Here is a 25,000-nt window from a genome sequence, read left to right on the forward strand (position 1 = left end):
TCCCGCGTACCCACCCGTCGGCCCAGCGATGGAGTATTAATAATTTAAAACTCGTAACAAAAACCCGACACAGAGATAAAGGAAAGGATCCATCAAAAAGAAACTTTTCCCATTTTAGTGCTCCCCGCCGCAAGATTCTCTTCTGACACAGAGAGCGACCTATCATGGGGTCTCCTATAGACTGGGCAAAGAGGATCTGTTTGCCATCTCAACGCGCCCCAGTGTCGTCCAGAAGTTTGTTGGCGGAGTTCGCTCACTCCTTCTCGATCCACAAAGTTATTTCCCGCCCTTAAGTATGGAGATACGCATTGGCGGTCATTTCCTTGCCCAAACTTCTATTTCTTCCACTTTCCCTTATTCCATGATTCATGACATAACGTTCATTTCACACGGCTGCTACTTCTTCGGCTTGGTCCGCCACTTCTAGTGACTTTGCGTTGCGCAAATAAAGTCGAGGATGGTAATTTTCAATTTCCAAACTTTAGCTCCCCCTCAGTCGAACGCATCATCATCCCGTTTTGTCTCTCACACAACACAGCGCAAGTAACAGACGTGCAATGAAATGTTCGACAAGTTTTCCATTTTCCCTTAGCTGGCGATGGTTGCACATCAAACCACGGTAAATAATGTGGTTTAGAGGTGGCTGAATGTTGGTTCTACTGTTAGGATACTCGCTTTTGTTCATTCCCTCTAACTCCATGGCCGGCTTTTCGATAACACTGCGGAGCACCGAATCGCGCCAAACGGTTTTTGCTACTATCCAGAACCGGAAGCAAAAGATGGCACCACTCACTCTTCCAAGGACAACACCCGAACACGACGGATCGACGCCAGGGAGCCATTCAAATTCATCTACCGGGCAAGTGAAGCGGAAGTTTCGATACGAAAAAGCCAACACACTACCGGCACCGAAAAGGCAACACAAACACGCAACATCCCGCAGACATCCTCCCTTGCCCGGTTCGATAAAGCGAGGATATCCCTCGTTGCCACGCCAACACACCGGTAGGTAGTAGGAGGATACAATAAAATGAAAAGTTTTAATTAAAATGTAATTAATTTACAAGTTCCTGCCAGAAGTTTGCGAAGGGGAGCGCCGAACGAAAATACGAGGAACAGGGAATGGAGCGGTAACCGGTGGTCACACAGGATCGCCGGAAAGGAGCTCGCTCCCTCTTGAATTCGTTGTACAACGCCACGCCGCTTAACGAACGCACCTTTTTCCTTCTTCCATTCTCACCACTCCGCGGCTTCATCGAAAACTGGCAAACAACGATCGACGTCGGAAGCGGTGGCGATGATGTGTCCTCTGACCCGCCAGAGCCAGCCGCCACCAACCAGTAGAACGAACAGGAGCAAAATCTTGTTTCCATAGTTAATAAAACGGAAAAACCGGGAAAGCCCCCGGAAAACGGTGCACGCCGGAGTACGAAGCGCGGGAATGATGGTCGATGAAGCGAATCATTTCGTCCTGGTGGGTAATGGGAGAGGGAACAAGTTTGCAAAGTGCCAACTGATGCATGGAAAGCAGGGCACGATGCAGAGAACATGCCGGTCTCTGGGTTTTATATTAATTAAACTTTTTCGTCCCCATCTCCTCCTCCTCGGCAGCGCCACCAAGAATTGCTTAGATCGAGCAACGCACACACACCACAGCACCCTACTGCTTCCGTTGCTGATGGTAGCTGGTAGTTGTTGTTGCTCTTATTGTTCAAAGATGACAAAAGTCAAATGGTAAAACACAAAAACAAGGGACGAAAAGACTGCCTCAAAGCCTGCCAAGACTTTAAAATCAAGAACCACTTTTACTCTCCACGGACTTTGACAGCCCCTAGAGTTGGCGCCGTGGTTTGCGGTTGGCAGAACACCGAAAAACCACACGCATACACACGGAAGCAGTCGCAGGATGATTTCAGCAAAAACCAATCCAAGCCAAGTTACGGTATACTGTGGTCGTGAAAAACTTTGCGCCCTCTGCTTGCCGATGACGCAATGGTACAAAGCGACCAGACCATGCCAACCATGAGCACGGAAGAAGAAAATGTTGAATCTTAAAGCCGAACCATCGTTCCAGACCATCCCTTCACTTTACACGCCACACCAACCGATTCCAGCTTGCCCAGTAGTAGTAGGTAGCGTGATAAGCCGCTGGAAAAACATATCCATTGTGTAGCACAATCCATGCCAGTCCTTCCTCCCTCTGACCCTTTGTTATATTCCAGTGTCCTAAGGGAGCATTTTTCCTTTTATTTTATTTTTTTAATTTTTCAACAAAACCATTTTCCGGCTTCCACCACCCGGGCGCCTGGTGTCTACTCTCGCAAAGCACACGGTGGAGGTGGAGGGCGGCTAAAGAGATTTCGGGAAGGGAAGGACAACTCCTTTTTGCAGATGGAATGGGCGTTAGGTAAGTATGAGGTAACACGCGCGCGCGCGCTCCAGAGTCGCCAAGCATTCCACGTGCGACTTTAAAGAGTAGTTTGTCGGCGTTTAAAGAGTTTCCACATCGCCACACCATCGCAAAGTTGGTCGTGGAAAACGGGGGAAAATCGGACACGGCAACACACACACACGCGCGCGCGCGCAACCAAAGCGTACTGGATGGTGGTGGAAGTTTTTGATGATAATCTGTTCCTCATTGGTTTTCGCTCTTCCTTTGCACTCATTGCAACATTGGTTAATCGGACACCGGAAAACCACTTTAAAATAACAACAAAGGTTACTGGCCGTACAGGATCGAAGGAGTAGCGAATGATTAGGAGCTTTTACAAGACACTCGGAGGAAGGTTAAAGCATTTTTTGTATTTTCCTCCGCTTCGTATATAACATACACACGCAAACCAACGCTAGACGCCATCTTCTGAAGAAGCTCCAAATCTATCTTCCCAGTGGCTCGGAGTGGATGATTCCACCAATCGTTTCCACGAAAACTCACAAACCAAGGAGGGGAAAAGGACACTTTTAGTGTCCAGTATTATGACCGCTTCGATACGGAAATTCATTTTATCATTTCATTTTACGACCTTAACACACAAGTACACAAGCAAGGACATCACGGACTGCCGAGGGAGTATATGTACACACACACACATTCACACACCTGTCATCCTACTCTAAAAAGAGCGAGAGAGTATATAGAGCGCTATAGGACGAAAGAGCGAGAGAGGAGTGAGATTGAGGTTAAGTTTCCGGTAAGCATGGAAACATGGCCGGCAAAAACACAACTCTGTGGCAGTGTTGCCAGTTCGCCTTCACCTACCACGTTGCTACTGGTGCTGCTGCTCTCTGCAGTCGAGGCGTGCGCCGTAGAAGTTGGACTCCTTCAACCAACAATTCCAACACATCGGTGGTAGCGCGTCGGCAACTGTATCGTATGCTCCCCGTTGTCGTGGGTGTGTATGTGTGTAAGTGAAGAAAGGAGCAAAGTACATCAGGGCTTGCTTTGTGTGTTGCTTCATTTTCAGGAAACTTAAGTTCAGCCCGGCAGTATCAGTAGCAGCAACAAAGTGGTGGAAGGAAATTCCTGCGCTACCTCTCTGCCGCCACCGACATCGTCTCTCCCGCTAGTTCGCGAAGGCTAACTTTATGCCCTGGCACGTCACGCCACCCAACAACCCGGCCTGCCGCCGGGGAAGTCGTCTGGGAAGCAAGTGGAAAGGGAACTTACTTAATACTTTCACGAATGCGCCGGGTTGAAAGTTGGGTAAAGTAACTTTTTGGCAGCAAACGAGGCGACTGCGATGACGGCGGCGACCTCTAGCAGCGGGGAGGAGGAGGGGATAGAACACACCACACACCGCTTGGCCAACTTTCTCGCTCTTTCTCTTTCTCTCCGTCTAGGGAGATGGAGAGAAGTTTGGGGGCGAGAAAAGTTTCTGAATTTCACACCCCCTCCCATCTAACTTTAATAGTGCCTTTCCTTTTCCCCCTAACCCTCACCAACAGGACGACTTCCGTACAAAGTCCTCCTCCCTTCCCATCGCAATTGCGTTTGTTGTGATTGCTTATATTCTGTGCGACCGACCGGCATTTGATAGGAAAGCGGCGCGCGGAGCCGGGTCACGACGTCGTCACACGCAGCTTGCGTCCTTCTAAGCTTCCTCTTGAAGTAAGGGGAAGTACTTCTTTACCACATCGACGTTGGTGCGTCCTTGACGGGAAGAGGAGGCGGCTTTTATTTAATGCCGATTCAGTGCCCCCACCAATAGCACCGGAGAGAGGTGGAAGGGAGGGCAGTAGAAGCAAACGGTGCCGGCAACCTAGCCAGCTGCCTTTGCCTACTACGCTGGTGGTGGGTAATATTCAAAGTTTCGACCCCACAACAGAGAGCGACGAGCTTTGGCACAAAGTTGCAGGGCGCCGGCCGAGCACAACTTTTCTCGCCAGCAACTTCCACCAGCAACCAGTGGAGGGTTGCCTGCCTGCGTTGCTGCGCTCCCTCTTTTGGCTGTTCGCATAACCTGTGCGAGGTTACGAGTCGGTGTCTGTGTGAGCGTGTGCCCCAATAAGCAGATCAACTGAGGGGAAATTTTTAAATAAAACTTTCCATCAAGAAGGCACACAACTTTCCCGGAGGAAACTTTGTCCTTCCGAGCGAACGAACGACCCACCGAGATCCTCTTCTCCTCTCTGTGTCTGCTGCTCCTGTCTTGCTGCCTCCTCCCCGGGCCGGTTGCCGGTCGATCGAACCGTTCAGGACGAAACAGGACATTTTGTAGCCTTTTTGCAACGTTTTATCCGCTGCTTGTTATCATGATTGCTCTCGGCGAGAAGAGTCCGGGGTGTGGGCCGGTTGATAGAATTGCCTGTGTGTGCGTACAACAGTCGAAGAGATGGATGGTGTGAGTTGGTCAAAAACGCAATGACTTTTGACAAACAAAAGTTCCGAATAAACCGAGATTAAATGGGACTCAGAACCAACAAAGCATATAAGGAGTGGCTAAGGCTCTCAGTGTAATAATGGTGACCAACCTCCAGTCAGATCGTGCCGTTTGTCACCGTTTTGCTTCTGGGCAAATGGCGACGACCCCGAGAACCGATACTGGGGAGCCGAAACTGTAGCATTTAAAATCGGATATGCGCGTGACGGGTGGGGGTGGTCGTAGTGTTGGTGATGAAGATGATGCCGATGCCGACGCCAAGCCAGGGAAAGGGAAAGATGAGGATGGTAGTGGTGGTGGCTTCTGGTTTGCGGGGTGCACATGCGCATTCACTTCCGGGCGAGGAAGGCAAGCTAGCCTGTCTGCCTGTCTGCCTGCCTGCCTTGCCTTACCATCTCACATTTCCACAATTTTCACTCTCAACCAAATGCGACCATCCGGTAGGCAGCAGCAGGAGCAGCAGACAGATAGCAGCAGGAGCAGCAGTGGACACGGTGGTCTCGGTGCTGCGTCACCACCCTCGCATCCATAACCCCCCTCCTTTCACCTCATGGCGACGACGGATGCGAAGATAATGTTGTTGGCACAGCAACAACACACCACGGGGGCACATCCTCGAGCAATAGCAACCAGCACCACCACCGACCATCAAGGATAATAGCAGGATCACCACAGGATGGATGTAAGTGGAAGGGAATGTGAGGGTGGGCGCGTTATGTACTGCAGTTTGGAGGGATAAATTTATGAATTCCTCTACTGCCGCCACCGCTGCTGCTAGCGCCCAGGATAAATATTTATCGCTGTAAAACTCATCTTTCTCTTCGTTCATGTTTTCCATTTTTTGGCCCTCTCTCTCTTTCTCTCTCTCGCTCTCTTTCTCTCTTAAATGTTGGTTGGGCGCTTGGCAACAGAAACCCACTAGAGAGTTGCCGGACCAACATTTATTCGCTTTAGCGTTTTATAGCAAAACAAGCTAGAATGGTGACCTGAAGACCGATTTGACATCTTTAATGTGACAATCTGAATATGGTTTTCTGGTCAATGTAAAGTTGAAATTTGAACGTAATCTAATAGTGCTCCAGGAAGATATGATTATCAGACGCACAAACGATTGAACTTCTAGTAGGCGATGTTAAGCCATCCCGTAATCATGACCTCGTTTGGTCATGTCAGTGTAAGATGCCTACTACAATTCATCCGAGGAAAAGTACGTAAACATTTTTTTTTTTCATCAAAAATCGATTGCCACAAGCAGTGCGGCGCAACACAAACGAATGTCCCCCAAAAAAGGACAGCTTCTGGCAAGCGTCTTGAAGGATGGCGATGCCGACTTCGACCCACGCCCGAGGATGAGAAGATTATGACCCAAAGTTGAAAGTTTAATGGCAAAAGAGTGTTTCACAACCGGCTGATGATGTGAGAGAATGAGGCACATATTTAGTTTGGTAGAGAGAAAGAGAATATGGCCCCGATTTCATTTCCGGCCAACATTACCCTGCCGGAGTGCAACCACAAGCTCTCTCTCTGTCTCTTTGTTTCTCTTTCTCTCTCTTCCAGAGGTCGTACACTCTTCAAAGTCACACCACCAGGCGCCTCCATGCTAGAGAGCTGCGGGAATTAGGGTCGATCGAAGCGCGCCTGACGCGGAAGCTCGAGGGGGAACTAGCTACGAGCTTAACCCTTTAGGCACCAAACCTACACGTCGCGCGTATCCAGAGGAAAAGCTAGACAACGACCAATCCAATAGTGAAGTAGAACATCCACGTGCTCCGCGCCTCTTCCTCTTAGTACAACAAAACCCAACAAAAGAACGAGAGGAAGGAATTGGGAACTGAGACGAGGTGAAAGTGAATCCCCGCGCGCACAGGGCAGCGGATGTAGTAGTAGTGTGTGGGTTGCAGGAAAATTTGCCGGAACAGTTGCCAAAAGTTCGGTCGTGCACCAAAGCTAACTTTTGCTCGTCAATTTCGGGGTTACCGAGCCGGGGACTGGACTGTTTGGGTGGGTGGTGGTCTCGTCTCCTTTGGGAGGAAAAGTTAAACCTCGTTCCCGACCCTGCACATACGGCACACCATTGCACAGAAAACTAGTTTTCGGGAAGTTTTGGACGAGAAAAGTTACCGTGATACTAAGCGAGAGGCAGAAAGAGACCGACAGAGAGTGCGAGCGAGCGAGCTAGTAATAGTCATAGTCGTCGCCAACATCGGTAGTCGCGACTACTCACGCTTCTGTCTACCCTAGAAAACACACGGAACACTGGAAGTTCCGCTTTATGTTCCGCTCTCGGCCGAAGAGCCGCAGACTTAACCCCCTTTTCGCATGCTCGCTGCTACCCTTTTCTCCCTCAGGTGAGGCGACAGCAGCAGCAGCAGCAGCAGCATATGGCTTGTCCGTTCGATTGTGTTCTCATTCGTTTCATTCGGGCGAAAAGTCGAAACAACAAGTCTCCCCTTCCCCAACCTCCTTCCGGTGCCGGTTTGCGTCGTTTGCGAGGGGCAGCGGGTGGTCGCGAGAGGAGAACTTCCGGAAGTTCTAGCAAAAGTTATGTAAAGTGTATACAACGTGGTCTCCGCTTCCTGCCGCCTCTTCGGTGTGTGTGGGCACGCTTGCTCCCCATTTTCCACTGGCGCCCACGAAGCCAAGAGCTGGCAGAAAGCCGGGCGTCGCCGGTAGTCGCTACTGCTGTAGAGCAATTTCGTTGGGCGCACTAACTCTGAAACAACTAGCAAACTTTGTCAGTACCGACGCCACCCCCGGCTACGATGACGATGACGATGATGGCCCTCCTCTGCTTTCCTCGTCAAGCCACCAAAAGGGGGGGCCATTGAGTTGTGTGAAACGACGACCGTGGCGGGAAGGTAGTGCTGCAGCAGCAACAGCAGCGCAATGTACACTCTCTTTTCTCCTTCTTTTCCGCCATGGAAGTTGGCCGGCATAAGAGCGTGGGAGCTCCACAACTGTGTCTCACCCAACGGTTGTTGCAATGGTGGTGGTGGTGGTGGTGGTCCCCACTGCTACTTCTACTTTTTATTTGTGTCAGACGGCACAATAACGACAATGATTTCTTGCTTTATCCCTTCCCAATGTAGGATCCGATCGGCTCCGGAACCTCACAACACCAGACACACACCAGCCAGCGGAGGGGCGGTTGGTTCGAACAATGTATCCCCCCGGCCGCGCAACCCAACACTACAACGACAACGACATGGAAAACACACACATCCCGCGCAAAAGACGAACAACGGGAGGAATCGCGTGGTAAATTAGAAGCCTAACTTCACACGCCGCCCGTGTTCTTGTGTTTTGTGATAAAAGTAAAATGAACTCTCCTCCCCCTTCCTTCCTTCCTTCATTCTCTTTCCGTTCTTTTGGTGGCATCTTCCTCGCTGGCTAGCCAACGAGACAGAACTCGTGCTGCTGCTGCTGCTGGAAAAGTTACCGGAAAACTTTGCCGGATTTGCTTTGGCGTTCCACATCACCGCCCGCCGCAACTGCCACGCTGCTCGGGCTAGCGAGGTGGAGTTTCGGTGGAGAGGAGGGACGAACCACGATTTACATGACTGCGATTGCTGGCAGCCGGCAGCCGGTCGCCTGGGCTGCCACCAACCCGAGCGGCGTTCGGCGTTCGGCGAATGAAATCAACTTTTCCCTTGACTTATCTCATTAGAGACTGGGGGACTGGGCGGCTGGTCCCACGCCTGTTTGGCCATAGAGGGGCGGGGTTCGCGAAAGAGTTTAAGTAGAAGGATGATGCCGAGCTCGTCGTAAAGACGCGTTGGCGGTGGGTGTGCCGCCGCCGCGAAAAGTTTGAGGAATCTTCATTTTGCAAACTTTTTCCATTTGTCTTCTCTCCGCCCGTTGTCGCCTTCTACTGCTACTACACACCTCTCCTCTATTTGGTGGCGGAAAGTTTTATTTCAAGCCCTACCGGAACTGATTGCTCCCTCAATCGGCGCAACTTAGTAGGCGTTATCAGTGTTGTTATGAGGCACCGGGGATGATCATCGATTGAGTAGTGGTGATGACGGATTTGTTTCCCCATTTTCATGGAAACGCCAAACATATTAAGATGAAAACAAACATTTTCGTTAACAAATGTTGCTACTAAAAGGAGAAAACACGTCTTCTGCCCAGTGTTCTGCTCTCCATGTCTTGTGTACACAGATTTAAATATCATAAGAGATTGAAATTGATTCCGTAAATCTCCATTTTACATCACCACCACTGGTACCACAATGGCAGTACCAAGAGGATACACGATTGGTTGGTGTCAGCAGCCATGTGTGGTGCGCCCTAAACTCCGGTAAGCCAGAGAGCATGTTCGATGAAAATTACTTTTACATTATTGGTGAACGCTGAGCTTTCAAAAGAGCAATGGACATGGTGAAATGGGAGAAACATGTTGAAACTTATTGGCCGGTCGACCAAGCTTGCAAGATTGAGTTTGCTGAATGATTCCAGCAGCTGTAGGCGGGTCCGTCTGGCCGTTATGTGATATTCTATGCTAACTTTGACTGTTGATTTGGAATTACATTCCTAGAATGCCTTTATGAAACACGGAATGGCCTCCGAATGTGACGAAAGTAGTTTTAGTTTTTGAATGGCTTTTCCTCAAAGCCATAGGGTCAAGGTAAGAGGCAGCTAAGGTGCATTGACACTTACCATTTTGTAAGTTGCTTAGTAAATTTCACAATGAAGCATGACAGAAGCGTTGTACTAATTCCTGGATTGTAATTTATTCTGAAAAGAAATATTAAAAGTTTTATTAGGCTTCGTTTTTCATACACTCCATTAAAATCCTATAATCATTTGATCGTTAATATCGTCTTACACATTGCTTGTAGCATTCGATACGAAATAAGCAAATAGAAAGGATAAACCACTTATCTCGATTACTCGATTACAGAATTTCCAACACCATGGAGAATTTCACTTTTGCGATTGCCGAAACCGGCAACCCTTATTGGCATTTTCCGTTTTTCCGCGGCCGCCACCCCTTATCGGCATATTTCCGAATGCGTTTGTCTGCGTCTTTTCTAAGCGTCCAGAAACACTGCCTACTGCTGCTACCGACTACCATTAGCATCGGAGACCACGAAGCATTTCGTGGCGGTCAGCGGAAATTACGAAATGGAAAAACAGCAACGAGAATCCACGCGATCGAAAATCGCTGACCAAAAAGGTTGTCCTCGACGTCAGCAAGCGCACACACACACACCCATCGACATCCCAAACCACTCCACCACCATCACACCAACCAACCAAGGTTCGAGCAGCACATTTAACGGTAAAATGTGCTAAAAATGTTCTATGCTCCCCAGTCAAGCGCGTTCTGTAGGTGGGAGAAGGGGCTCTAACTGCCTTTGCATGCTTCGCGCGCACCCGGGATTTACCCTGAAGCCGGCCAATGGAAACAAACAGTTCGTCAATAACAAGCGAAACCTTCCGTACGTATATCCCCGAGGGGATTTCCTCCTGTCACCGCGGCCAAAGGAGCCGCTTGGCGTGGAATTTCGCTGAATGAAGAGAACCCGTAGAAAGAAAGAAAGAAAGAAACAAAACTGTGTGTGGCAACGTCAGCACGTCAACAAACCCAATTTCCTACTCACGGCCCTGTTATGCGCGCGGCGTCTCCATCTCCGCTGTACGCATTGGTATTGCACATTTTGCTTTGCAATCGTATAAGCGCTTGGTATTGCTTCGCCAGCTAAATGGAGCCATGGGTGGTTGACAGTAAACCATCAGAGAGCATACACGCACTGGCATTTTTGGGCGACATTTCGGATCATGCAACGTTGACCATCCACCATCAGGGAGGAGGGTGGGAAAGGGAATTGTTGTGTCGATCGTAGCTAGCTGACACCGTTTAATTGATCCGATTATTCCACCGAGTAGCAACAGCATAAATCACTTCTAGTTGGTGTGGACTGGGCAGTAACCAAGTACATTGGAGAGTCAGCGTCAGCTACATTGCCACTCACCCCGCCCCGTGCTTTCGCCAAGCAAAACTAATGCCGAGACAGCAAAACACATTCGAACACAGTCATCATCATCATCATCATCATAGGAACGCAAGGAGGCAGAGGACTATACTACATGGACTATCTGCTGACGCCGTAAAATTTGTTCTACATCTCCCTTCGGGTGCCGGTATTACTCTAGACAACATCATATAGGGCGCAGCGGCTACACCCCTCGACAACACCGATAATGATGTCTGTGTCAGCAGTGCAACGACGGGACGAAAAGGAATGGATTTTGCTGACTGCACACATCCATTCGTCCCGTCCCATTCGAGCATTACACTATACGCAATACTTCCCGTCGTTCGTCAGCAAATCCATAACTGATGCCATGATCTGCGACTACGTCTGGATAATGATGCTGCTGCAACTACTTATTATTCGGAGCTGTGTATTGGTTGCGCACCTTTCCAGAGCCTACTTTCTGGCCGCTGGATGCCTTAAAAATGGTCGCATTTACAAACGCACTAAAGTGCTGCTTCGCTGTAACCAATCCAAGCATACCGTCTGGACGATAGCCAACACAAAAAAGGGATTGATGGATGATGTGTCACGCTGGCATCAGGGCACGAGGCAGTACCGCGTTCAAATTATGCGTTCAAAATACCTAACACCAACACCGTTAGCTATGACACAACCGTAACATCGGAGGAGGAGTACGGTGGTGCCCCGACTACAGCGCGACTACGTGCTGCTTTTAATGGTTGTTCGCTCATGGTCAAATTTCGCGAATACTTTACGCTCGACTAACGTCTGGTGGCTGGCGATCATAGGCGCGCGCGTGGCGTTGCATTGGCTTGACGCAGGTAAGAAGAAGTAGGTAGGATTGGTGCAGGGGTTGTGGTATGAGTTTTAAAAATATAAATTTTCGCATTTTCGCAGATTTTAAGACATTCTCGGAGTTGCTGAGAGAGGGGAGCAGTGAGAGAGAGAACACCAAAGAGAGCTCTAAGGAGATGTAGCGGTTAAGAATTCGATTTATTTAAAGAAGTATTCAATTTTCTTACTATTCGAATCGTCGAACGATTGTGTCTTAGCTATTTGCGACGTGCGAACTTTTTATGCAGTGTAGAATGAGCCTAAGAGGCGTACGTACGACGAACGATCAAGGGTACCATCATCTCATCAAGCATCAATAACATATTAACCACTTCAGACCGTCTCAATTTCGGATCTATTATCTTACGGTCTAGGGCGTCGTCGGTCATTCGCATCGCAACATTCAGGTCACCGTATAACGAGCACGGCGGTAATGGGTCTATCCATTACGCGCATCAATTCCTTTCCTCACATCTGCGCGCCAACGCACGGTGCGCGGTGATGTTGCTCGATTTTATTGAATATTTATGTCGCTTCTACATCAATCTTGCAACTGCCTGGCAAGGGCTGCCGGTCTGTACGTGCGTGTGTGCCTGAGAACTGCGGTAGAGCGTTCGATCGCTGGTAACGTTCCGCTTGGCAGGCCCGGCGATGGTAGGCCGGTAGTTGATACCTCTCATTTTAATGTTGCCGAAGAAGTGCAGCAGCACATGCAACAGAGCAAGAGCAAAACAGCAACGGACGCTTACCATACACAAGACGACGACGCTCGAGAACCAAACCCCGTGAGGCATGATAACTACGCAGATGTTGTTTAAAATATACAAACCATCTGGGTGTCTATTTTTAAGCTGGGCAACACCATACCAATCAAACAAGACCAACATTGAGAGTCGGCAAAAAGGAGGAAAAGAATGGAGAGGACAGAGGGGAATGTTCGTCTGGCCTGGCAACGATATGCATGGACCGACCACTCAACCCACCAGCATGCTAACAACTCGATCTGGTGTGTGCGATCGGTTCGTAAAATACGACTTATTTCTCATCTCAGCTCACCTCACGCAGCGCCTGCATGTGCCATCATGTGCTCGAGTGATGTGGTCTGGACGAGAGAGAGAAAGAGAGAGAGAGAGAGAAGGAGCGACGAGCCACGCAACGTTCGTTCTACGGGGAGAGAGGGGGCCACCACAACACAACGCACATTGCAATAATCTCCCACTGGCCACCGAGGAGCACATCGCGATCGGAAGAATTCGAAGCATTTTGCAGCAAAAAAAAAGGGAAAACATAATATTATCCGATACACATCGGTGGTAGCAAAATGTAAAACATATCACTAAACGGTTAGTTAGTGTTCTAGTGCACGCAGTTTCGGTTACGTTAATACGAGATATTAGATTAAATTAGCAAATAAGCGACTAGACATGCAGCAAACGATATTGGTCATTTAGATACGTTTATCCTATCTTCTTATGATTAGAGCTTCCGATTTGAAAGCACCATGCGCTACTTCGATGAGCTAAAGACTGTGTCATACCGAATTAGCCATGAAAATCAAATCCCCTTAAAAGCGTTCATCGAGTTAAACTTCCAAAGTGTCATTAAACGGATATTCCCACCGTCGGTTCTGATCACGTCGCATTGATCGCTTTCCACTGCCGACTAACAATTTCCTGATACGCTGGGTCTGGATGCCAACAGTGCACCTGCACGTGGCGTGACTTAAACTTTAGCGTATAGCAGCATATGACGTATAACTAACGCGACAACAAATGCATACAATGCTGAGCTTAGTGCTTCTGAACGACTTATCATCTGACTATCGGGCGCGAGTAGCTAGCTAACGTGATGATAAGGAGAAGAAAGCGCGTGGCTGCCCCACCTGACAGAGCAGCAGATTAGGGAGAGAATTGGTTGTAAAAATAAATCCTCGGGCCACAAAAATAAATACCAAACACACATACACCACAATCATGCCATCTGTGTGGTACGCGGTCGGTGCTACGCCGGCGACCTTCCGTCGTCAGTTTTCTTTTGTTTCTACCGCAACCACACGCGGGTGTACCACATCAGGCAACAACAACAACAAAAACACCAAGTGTAATGGCAAGGTGCACTTCGTTTAGTTCCTCTTCGCACTCTTCGCTCGCTCAGGACATCCTTTTCATTTCAGCGTCAGCGACGGTGGCGTCGTCGTCGTCGTCGTCGGCTTCGAAAATGCTCTGCTGCCGCCGGTTACACTTCAACAAGCAAAAGCTACAAAGAAAGAAAAACTTTAGCAACGGATGTGTGAGGCGAGTGTGCAGTGTGGATCGGCTCGTCGTAAACTCGATTGGTCGCATCCAAGGTCAAGGGAACGTGGACGTCGATTGAAGGTTCACTCTCGCTTTCTCTCTCTCTTTCTATCGCACGATACCACGATGGTGACGATGACGACGACGAAGACGCGACACGTCGTCTGACGAGGCAAACAGTAAGGCAAGGTTGTTTGCGCGCAATTAATTGTTGCCGTTGCGCTCTCCCTTGGGCATGGTGGTGGTATGCTGATACGAGGTGCAGCATTGTATGATTGGACTCTGGCAACCGCAGATAAGAAATGTGCCACAACAAGGTAAGTTAACAGGCAAAGCAAAGGTTGGTGGTTGAGAGCTCTTTTTTTTTCTTTGAGATGCAATTTCCCACGAATGCCTTTTTCAAACAGTCTACTAACCGTGAATACTGATCCCGGATCTACGGTAGAAACGCAATTGGGACAACGACATATAATGCACCGGAGAGCATGAGCTAGCTCCAAATGGAACGCGCATAGTTGGCCTTGGTTGAAACGCGCTATTTCACAATGCAGGTCAAGACAGGTAGTTGGTGGTGAATGGAAGAAACATTTGGCGCCAAACCAAATCGTCCACGAGTTTTTTTTTTATTGCCAATCGCGGAGTATGTAAGTCAGAAGACAGAAGCGATTAAATAAAAGGTATGCACGCAACATAACACGCCCGTGTTGTTTGGAATATTAATGTCATCCAAAAAGTATAGCTCCCACACACAAACAAACACAGGACGCGGCGAGAGACAATTGGCGCCCGCGTGATGTGCATATTACGGGGAACAAATTCATTCTCGTGACCTTAAGAGACACACCAATCTGTTTCAATGGATCCGCATTTTGGACTGCATACAACAGACCGCCAAGAGACAAGAACCAGCATCAGTGGATGCCCGGTAGCTTATAGCAACCAACCAAAAGTCACAGAAGAAACCAAGAAGGAGGGAAGAAATGGCGCCACGAGGAAAGCGCGTTACGCTTTCAAAAATCCCCTCGGATCACCATAAAGGGAATCCTGCAACCACTACCTTACCTCGATCGTGCTTTCGGGTGCTGTTTACGGTTTTACGCCCGCGAAAATGGGAAAGAAATGAGATGAAAACGAGCAAGAGGAACGAAATGGAACGGTCTGGAAGGTGTGTGTGTCAGAGAAAGAGAACGAGACAAAGAGCCCACCAAAAACGTGGGACAAAAATCTGAAATCAGAACGCTCCAAGTGAAGGAGGTTTGCTACCAACCCCGGTGGGTTGTACGGCAGCGCGGCCTCCAAAAAAGGGCAACAGCAACGAACGGATCACTCCAAAAATGTACGGGGATTCGGTCAGTGGCAAAAAAATATGGCACGCGAAACCTGGAAACGGGTTTTTCTCTATTCTTCTAGAAGGTGGCGGTTTATGTACTCAACTTTTCTCAACTCAAAAAATTCCACATATGGTTTATAAAATTTTACCTTATTTCAAGGGTATTATCGTTTTATTTGAGGCAAATCAAAATGACACCAACTTTAAGCCAATGAAGGCTTAAAAGAGCTTCTTCCCGAAACCATATTCAGTTATTCAGTTAACTAATAGCAACAATCAATATAACGTGTATATCTTCTAAAAAACAGCAGATAATGAAGTAGGCAGAGACAAATAAACCAACTCGAATCTACCTTGTTGATAAACAGTTTCGAAATTTATCCCAGCATGCGGACATCTTTTAAGCAATAAAACCCAATATTGTTGGCAACTGACCAGCTTTCAGCACGCGTTCAGTGACACTGTGACGCTCACCACACCTTCGTAACAAGCGCACTTTGGTTTGGTCGACTTTCAACAAGTGCTCCCGCGCACAAGAGGGAGCGAGCGAGCGCCAAAAAAAGAAGATTGATGTTCACGATTCGGTAAGATGATGCTGCTTTGAGGAGGTCCCGATTGAAACAGACGGAATGGATGAATTAAAAAAGCAACAAGGAAGAGAAAAACGAAAATATGAAGTAAAGGGTTTGTGGTAAAGCCCCCATCCCCCTCATATCCCATGGCTGTTCCCCACTTCCCTCATATCCCATGGCTGTTCGACTGTGTTGTGTACCGTTTCTGCCCGATGCATTGAGAATCTGTTTCAAGAATCGTGAGGAAAGGGTAGAGTTGTGGAGAGGATAGCGGTGCAGAGTTAGGCGGAACGGCGACTTTGAAAGAAGACGCTAACGCTGGTACAGGGCACAAGCAAGGCATGAAAAAAAACCTTGCTATAGCAGCTCATCGGCGGTTTTAAGGTGGTAGTGTTTTGGTGGGACTGCGGTGGTCCATTCCATTTTTTGCCCACGTTTTTGCTCCACCACATCTCTCCTCGTACGGCGTTCCATCCGGCGAGCGACCCCTACCTCTCGTACTCCTTTCCTTCACCATCGAGGAACGCCTTCTTGAGCGGGATGGATTGCAGCAACCGGCGGCAGCTCTCCCAGCAGAATGTGCATTCATCGTAGCAATCATTGGAATGAGGCGCGGTTGGTTGCTGTCCCCACAAACACACGCAGAGTTAAAATCGTAAGACGCAAAGACGCGCCAACAAAGTAACCAACGAAGTGAGCAGCCGCACATCGTATGGTTGCTGCTGTTGCTGTTGCTGCTTGCTGGCTGGCTGGGTGGCTGGTGTGGTGACCGTGAGGAGACAGAGGGTTAACGCGCCAATTGGTAAGCAAAAGCCGGCAGACGACGAAGACGACGACGACGACGAGAATGCCGGCCGCCGTCCACCACTGAGACCGGGGCGGCATTGTTGGTGAGTGCGTGGCGATGTTTCGCTTTTTGTCTTTCTCTTTTGGATCCGCGTTAATGGAAGTGAGCACGACAAGCGATGCAGGTCTTTGCGTGACTCGCTTTCCAAGAAGTCCACACCACAAACAACATACACACGCACACATAAACGCGCATCACAAGCGTTGTTGCGGCGGTGGTGGCCGGTTCGATTGCCCTTCAGCGAGACGCCCACGTGAGGTGCCTTCTAGAAAGACCACGCCACGGCCGCGGGAACGCAGTTTTAAGCGCTCAAGGCGGGCGCGAGGCACGCAAGAAGAAGGCAATACAGTTTTTGTCCGCCGTTACCACCGCTTCTGCTCTTTCTTGTCCTACTCACCCCCTTTGAAAGAGTCATTTCCTGTACGAAGAAAAACCCGGTAAGGGAGAATGCAAAAAAAATCACGTTTACGGATCGGTGTTTAGTGGGACGCAGGCAGGGGGGGTCTGGTGGGGTCTGTAACCGGTTATGGTCAGATTCAGTGAAGACAGACAACACCACTTCGGTGACCTGGCCAGCAGCACGCTCGCGCTCCTTTGCTGTTGTTGCTACGACAAGGTGCGGTCGCGGTGTGCGGACATGCCGGACCATCGAGAAGATGGAAAATGAAAACCAATAAATCACCAAGAGCAGCACACGGGACACGACCACGCGCACGCCCGGCGCCGTTCAGGTTCAGGAGGTTTGCGCGATTCCGGGACGAATGAGATAGTCAAGTTTATTAGGAGAACAGAGGACAAAGAGCACAGCACGGATTGTGGGGACGGCTAGGGGCAATTTCATATTTTAGTGAAGCCTACATGGATGGTATTAGAGCAGTCAGTCCAAATGAATCACAGTAACATAAGGAAAGATTTTTTTCCTTAACACTTTTTTCTCAAACAATGCTCTCAATGCCTTCGATAAGCATGAAGGCCAAGCATGATATAATTCACATACGTTCCCTATCCAGTAATCCCCTAAAAGACGATGTCTCACGATGCATTAGAAGTGGTATAAGTTACTGTTATAATGCTTACTGGTGCTATATCTACCTGTGTATGTGTGCTTAGTAACGACATTTTGTGACATTTGCGATCCAACAGGCACCAATGCGCTGGAAACGCGCATTCGAAAACGAACTTCCCTCGCGCCGTTCGTTGGTCGCTCCGATCTGATGCTGTTTGATTCTTATCAGGAGCTGCATCGAAGCAACATGCCACCGCGGATAGCGGTTATCGCCATTCCACAAGCCACACCGTTACCTCATATTGGTGCACGAACGAACACACATTGCACGTTTCGACCTGTGATTGCCCAATGACACGCACTCACTCTACAGCCCGCGATAGAGAAGTAACGCGTCTCGCGCCCAACGCCGCTGCGACGAAGAAGATAATGGTGGAGAGGAGGGAAAAGAGAGGATGGACTAACGGTAACACGGAACGTACGGGCGGGTACACACCTGGGTGTGTGATGTGTGTCGGGCGCCATCATTTCCATCGCCGTTCGAGAGCCAAACACATCCACCAGCAGCAGCAGCAGCAGCAGCAGCAGCAACAGCAGCCCCCCCCCCCCCCCCCCACAGGGTCAAGATAGAGTCTAAAGAGAGGCTGCTGAAGCGGGGGTGACAAGGGGCGAGGAGACGATGGCACAAATAAACAAACACTCCAAAGCACCCGCCATTTCGCCACACATTATCATCATCATTATCAACTCAACCAACCACCTAGCACCTCAACCAGGGGCACCACCGTACCCCCGCCCCTCCTTCCTTCGACTGGGACGTGTTTTGTCCACACAACGCAAGTGATAACGAGCCAGAGTGAATGTGAAATTCCGAGCCAGAAAATAAACCGATCAACGGGGAAAATTTAGACGCCGAAGAAGGCCAATACGGCATACAGCGCGCATCGCACCCGTACCGCACCGCACATCAAAGAAATGCAAAAGTGGCCATTTTGAAAAGCAGACCACCAAATATCGGTAACGGAGTGGTGCAGGTATGCAACAGAGTTGTGCTATGTGAATTTTTCAATTCCTCTAACATAGGCCGCGAAAATATACCATATATTATTTGTTCTTTGCACCTGGCCATCAAATGTGTGTTTCAAAAATTATGAAAATTAAAAAAAATACAAACAATAAACATAAATACCAAACTATACTTGTCCGCAAACAACACCATGATTGTGCGATTTTCATGCTCTGTACTGCAGGACTTCAATACAATTACTTCGTTTGTTTGTTTATGTTCTTTAAATTGAAACATTTCGCCAAAAATTTCAAAATTACAATGAAGTTACGCGTGAACAAATTCCTTGTTAAAGTATTTTGTCATGTACATGCAATCCTAATAATATTTTAGAGAGTTTGTGCCAGGAATCACTTTTCTCACTTGCAATCAGTTGCATATGCAACTGACTAACGACTTTATGGGCGACGCATGGGAGCAGAGGCGCTAGTAGTGGTTCCTTTTGGGCCGAGAAGTTAAGGCAAATGGTGCTGCGATGGTTGGATGACAGATTTATACCAACACAACATAACAACCACATAAAAAAAAACTATCTACGGAAACGAACAATCCAAGCAACACACACCATTCGACTGGTGAATACCATGATGGTGGAAGAACATCATGATGATCAAGGGAGTCGTCGGTCAGACGATTTCATGACATTTTGATCGATTTCATCACACTCGTTGCAGCGTGCATGGTGCGGCGGTATATGGCACAATTGGTATGATGGTGGTGTTTAAGCACCGCTAAAGCTCACTGCGCCAAGCAGTACAAGGAGCGTGCGCTAGCAGCCGTTGCACTGATAACGGCGGTACGACTTACCGATAGCGATAGAGGCGCCCCGTAGAGGCAGTTAGCAAATGATGTGTAAGTTAACAAAATACCGGCAGCAGCGTGCTGCTCTACATACTATCGCGAATCCTGTTTCCTGTTTTGGCTTGAAATGGGATTTTTCGAAAAATTGCTCCATGTATTTTCTTTCCAGTTAGCTAACCCCTCCACAATTACGGTGCATCTTCAGAATTCATTCAATGCGTCCCTCATCCGGCCCCCAAGAACGCTATCTTGCAGCAACGCAACTGAGCGCACCCGCAGACCGAGGTTGTCTCGGAGACATAATGCCAACAAAAATAACAAAAGAAACACAAAACTACTATCACGGTCAAGTGAACTGAACCGGTTGACGACCGCTCCCTGTGTGCGTGTATGTCGACAGAAAGCCAGCAACCAACCGCCGCCGGAAGGAGGTAAACCCGCGATGGAGACAGCGGCTGTTCGCTGATTATCACGGCGGCGCGCAACCTCTCCTAAATCCCCCCCCCCCCCCCCCCACCCGCCTGCGCACCAGACTGAATGTGCGTGTGTGTCTTAGTGCTTCTCTACATGGCACCCTCCTCCTCCCACCGTGCGCCCCTACCCTACCTTACACCGACCACGAGAGCACGAGTATTCTGTTGCTAATTCCGGTTTCGGAGCTGCCCGGTGATAGAGCGTGGAGCACGGACAAGACGAAATCGCGTCACGCAGCCGGCCGCAGAAGAGGAGCGTTAGCGTAACAAAAGCGACCAACAGCGGAGTAAGCAGACAGGCCTCTTTCGTCACCCTTCTCCCCTCTTCCACACGGCCGGGGTGTATCAGTTATCAGCGACCAGAGAGCAGCACCAGCGAGTAAAGAAAACCTTGACTTTCTGTCATCGCTTCGCCGCGATGAATCCCGCGTCTGGCTCTTGCTCAGGCCGTGAGAAGTCGAAGCCCGAGTGAGGTGAGCGAGAAACAGAGAGAGGAAGATAGAGAGAGAGAGAGAGAGAGAGCGAGAGTGAGCAAACGCGCTCATCATTCCCGATCACTTTTGCACCGCGAAGTGCAACCGTGCTAAGGGGTGCGCGTCGCGTCGCGTCGCTATTCCAGATCTTCCAGAAAACCGGTTCGCTCCCTTCCTCCCAAAGCCCGGCGAACCGAACGCGAAGAGAGCAATGATTCGACGTGAGTTAATAAAATGGAAAAAAGCCCCGTACGCGACGCAGTTTCCACTCCACTTGCCTGGGCCTGGGACCGGGGGTTGCAGCAGCAAAGCAACACAGACTCAGTAGCATCTTTGCACGCCATTTCTTCCCTGTCATCCACTTACTCGCTTCCTCGCTCTTTCTCTCTTACCCGCTACAGCAATAAAGAAGCACCGCGGAAGCCGAAGCCAATCAATTCACGCTCAAATATTATTACATTCCGGTTTATTTTGCACTCATACACAGACAGAAAACACTCTCCAGACACTGTACTCCCTCTCCTCCATTGCTTTATATAGGAACGCGACGACCAAAGGAACGCGTTTTGCTCGGGTGGCAGCAGCAACAGCAAACGAAGGGACGCGAAAATCTTAAGCTTGAATCACACGGTCTGAACTTTGGTAAATTAAGGCATCAATTAATAGGTTGGCATACACCTTTCTGTCTATTGCTATATTTCAGAGGTCTTATAAAATCATACAGGGCGGCCAACGCGTTCAGAAATTGCCGCAAGAGCTGTAGACGACCGTCCAAGGGTGTGACGCGCGATAACATTAGCTTGTAAACATAGATTTTGAAGCATTAAACACCTTAAAGCTTTGCAACTGGGCACAATGTTTCACTCCCACTTGCCAATGTCAACTCAGCGATTTAATAAGATGGAACGTGTGCTATGTTGTTCGCTACCTTCGGGAGATGTAAATAGATAAAAGCGATACCAACCAGGTGCACTCGTCCCATCTCGCGTCTCGCCCGTTAGCAGCATCGTTTGATGTTTCAAGCAAATGTCTCCTCCATTTCCTCCGTAGAATAGGTTGTGGTACGGCACGAACGCAACAAACCAGCTCCTCTCCTCCAACACTCTACAGCCGAGTGAGTCAAATGGAGGAACATTCTCCAGTTGACAGTTAAACAACCGTCACCATCATTACACACGTCGCGCGCGAGAGCGCCGGGCATGCATGCACGCACGCACGTTCGCTTGCTTGCTGCCTTGGTTGCTACCATCTGGTCCATGCATCAGACAGTCAGAGGCTGTGAGTTGTCATGCACACACACACATACACATACATCCATCGCAGGTTTGGTGTAGGCGCGAAAACGTTGCTTCGATAAAATTGATAAGAATGCTCCCATAGTAAAAGATTCCATCATCGGAATCTGTCAACTGTGGAACGACAATTAAATTCCAGTAGCACATTCACACACACACACACACACACGCACGCGCGTGCGAGTTCAGCGCAACAGAACATGCAAAACACATGCAGTTGCAGATGGAGTCTTTTCTTGATACAAAGTAGGGGCCGCATGTACGCAATGTGCATGGCATGGAAGGATACTCAGGTCGAAGCAGAACGCTGCCGATGCGTTGTGGGAGATGCAACTTTTTCTGGCCACACACGATGGGAAAAAAACAACAAAAGACAGCGCATACAGCTTGACGACGAAGCCAAGCCAGCCTCCAGTGGACTTGCATCGTGTTGCCATAGCAGCAGCAGCAGCAAGAGGAGCAGCCAGCACATACACGGCTTAACAATAACCTTGACAACCACCACACTATTCGTATGTCGTGGAGAAAGATCTCTCTGACGAACATCAAAGCCGTAGCACCAAGCAGCAAGCTAACAACGAACCAACGGTAACTAGTTGAGCGCAGGTTCTTCATCCATATAACCTCCTTGGCGGGGGTCAACATCGTTTACTTAACCTTTACAAACCCTTAACTCACTCGTATGGGCAGCACCCTTTTTGTAAATAGAAACTGTTTGCATTCTCGATCTCTAAAGCATCCCCGAACATTGCATATCCTTCTGCATATGGTGAAGGAGAGAGGAGGGGGGGGAGAGGTACTTCCATGCGCAATGCAGGATGCGCCTGTGCTCTCTCTTCATATCTTCCCGTTACAGAACCAGAACTTAAAGCATCACAGCAGAGAGCAGATTTTTTACTGAAAACAATCATCGAGCGCTCCAGACGAGCCAACAATGTCCGAGAAAGAGAACGAGAGAGAGAGAGAGAGAGAGATATTTGTGTTCTGTAGGCAGCACCATTCCAGGACCATTATCATTTACAAACGGGTAAGCACCTTTGCGAATGATTCGTGCACGTGACGATCATTCTCGTCCACAACAGACCAGAACAATCAATATTTCATCAAAAATCCAAGTGCGTCGGACCGTAGCAATAACATTAGACACAACCATCATCTAGTCTCTGCTTCCCTGTACCATTCCATTCCTGTGCACAATTGAAGCAGGATTTAATCCTATTAATCCTGCCAACATAGCAGCATGTTGGTGCTCATACATCGGACAGAGCGCTACGAGTCTCAGGGGACCAGTAGCCAGCAAATTTGTGATGTGTATGACATGAGCTTTAGCGTCGGCCAATATGTGTGTGTGGCCTTGGATAGGACGATACGGTTCTGGTCATAGCCGTGCGGTATAAAGCATATCGTTTCCAATATTGATTGCTGGCACGATTTCTTGTGCTCGGCTTTTTTATGGTGAATGGGCTGCTGATGCCGCAATCCAGCAGGCAGCACCATGGCAAATACAATTTCAAACACTGGTGCCATCTTCCAAACGGTAACCGGCATCTATCTCTCTTTCGCTGCGCCTCTCTCCGGTATGTGATGGCATTGTTCGCACATATTTTGCAACTTTTTGCTGGAAAAATCGTTTTCCATAAATCTCTATTCTTTTCGATCGATTCCAAATGTGGGAGAGCGGGGGGCGTGTAACAGACGGCACATATGACGGGGCGGCAGCAAATAGACAAGAGCAACACCGGGAGTGCCACCGCAAAGCCTCCTTTACTATCTGCCAACGTCAACGGCAGGCGCATCCATTGTAGCACAATAATCGAAGAAGGCTGCAGGGGACCGATCACCATGGGAGCCACAGCATAAAACGATGGTGATGCTGAGGATGTTGGCAATACAGAGTAGTCCACCACCGAAACGGAACCACCGCTAGAACCTTCCCATTCTTCTCATATGGCCATCTGCCCAGAAGCATATAAACAATCTGCAAGTAAATCAATAATTTTAATTATTGCGAACACAAACAGAGCCAGAAGGACGAACGGATATGGCCGAGTATGAGAGGAAGAGTGCACAACACAGTACCTCATCGTGCAATCGTAATTGCCAGAGTCCATGAACACAACATGGAATACACCTTTCTCACGGACTCCTGGTCTACCGCATCCTCTCAGCAACCATGCGCAATCAATATGATGGCGACGATTGGTCAAATGTTTACTCCGTCTCCGTCACACACATTGTTGAGCATAATTGGTTCCATTGCATTGTAACGAAGCGTAGCGATTCAAATTCCTCCGAACTTGCCAGTGACACACACTCTTGGCTTTGAATAATCGCCCCAAAATGGGACTTGGAACGAGTCCTCAGTAACATATTACGGAGAAAATCACATCGGAACACAGACATTCGATCAAAAAAAAGTGAGAAAGAAAGCCTATCTATGGCAATTGTGGAAGTGGACAGCAGGAAAAATAGCGAAAGAAACGCGCGCTGGAACCACTTGCACACACCGGATTTTTCGCTTGTATTTGCAGACCAAAGGTACTTCGCGAGGTCCGATTATGAATAAATCACCCAACCAAACCACACAGCAACAGAACAGACACGGTAGCGCAGCAGGCCATGCCAGGAAAATCGATATCCATTTCCCCCTGTGCAAATGACAGGGGACCAGAGACGCTGCGTGCGCTGTCATTTGGTGAAATTATTTGCCGCGTGCTGCGTATCGCGAGCAACCAAATATACGTAACAGTTACGCAAGCGATTACCTGTTATGAATTCAAAAAGGTTAATTCTTTTTGTTTATTTTTTTCAATTTTCACATAAATACCACAAATTAGCCAATACCGACCAAGAGACCCACATTTAGGGCGAGAGTATTCGACAAGCTAATCACTTTTCCGCAAGGTGTGCGTAAACAGCAATGCAGCATCATCGTCATCATCACGGCTGGTGGAATGCCATCTATTATTTTGGATTTTAGTCATTTTCTCAACCTTTAAATCGATATCCAGACACAGATCGCTGCGCGTTGCTGCCGGCAACGCTCTCTCAGTGGTGATGGTCGCTTACCCTACATTTTATGCAACTTTTTTTGAATCATCTAGAGCAGCCGGGCGCGCGG

General features: G+C 48.7%; 1 protein-coding gene across 11 annotated transcripts in view; it reads right to left on the reverse strand.

The window, feature by feature from the left end:
• The window catches only part of LOC125950609 (C-terminal-binding protein), a 42,534-nt gene that overhangs the window by 10,168 nt on the left and 7,366 nt on the right, over window positions 1-25,000 (reverse strand). The gene's annotated exons all lie outside the window — the stretch shown is intronic.

This window comes from Anopheles darlingi, chromosome 2 (genome assembly GCF_943734745.1).
Source record: "Anopheles darlingi chromosome 2, idAnoDarlMG_H_01, whole genome shotgun sequence".
NCBI classification, from domain to species: domain Eukaryota; kingdom Metazoa; phylum Arthropoda; class Insecta; order Diptera; family Culicidae; genus Anopheles; species Anopheles darlingi.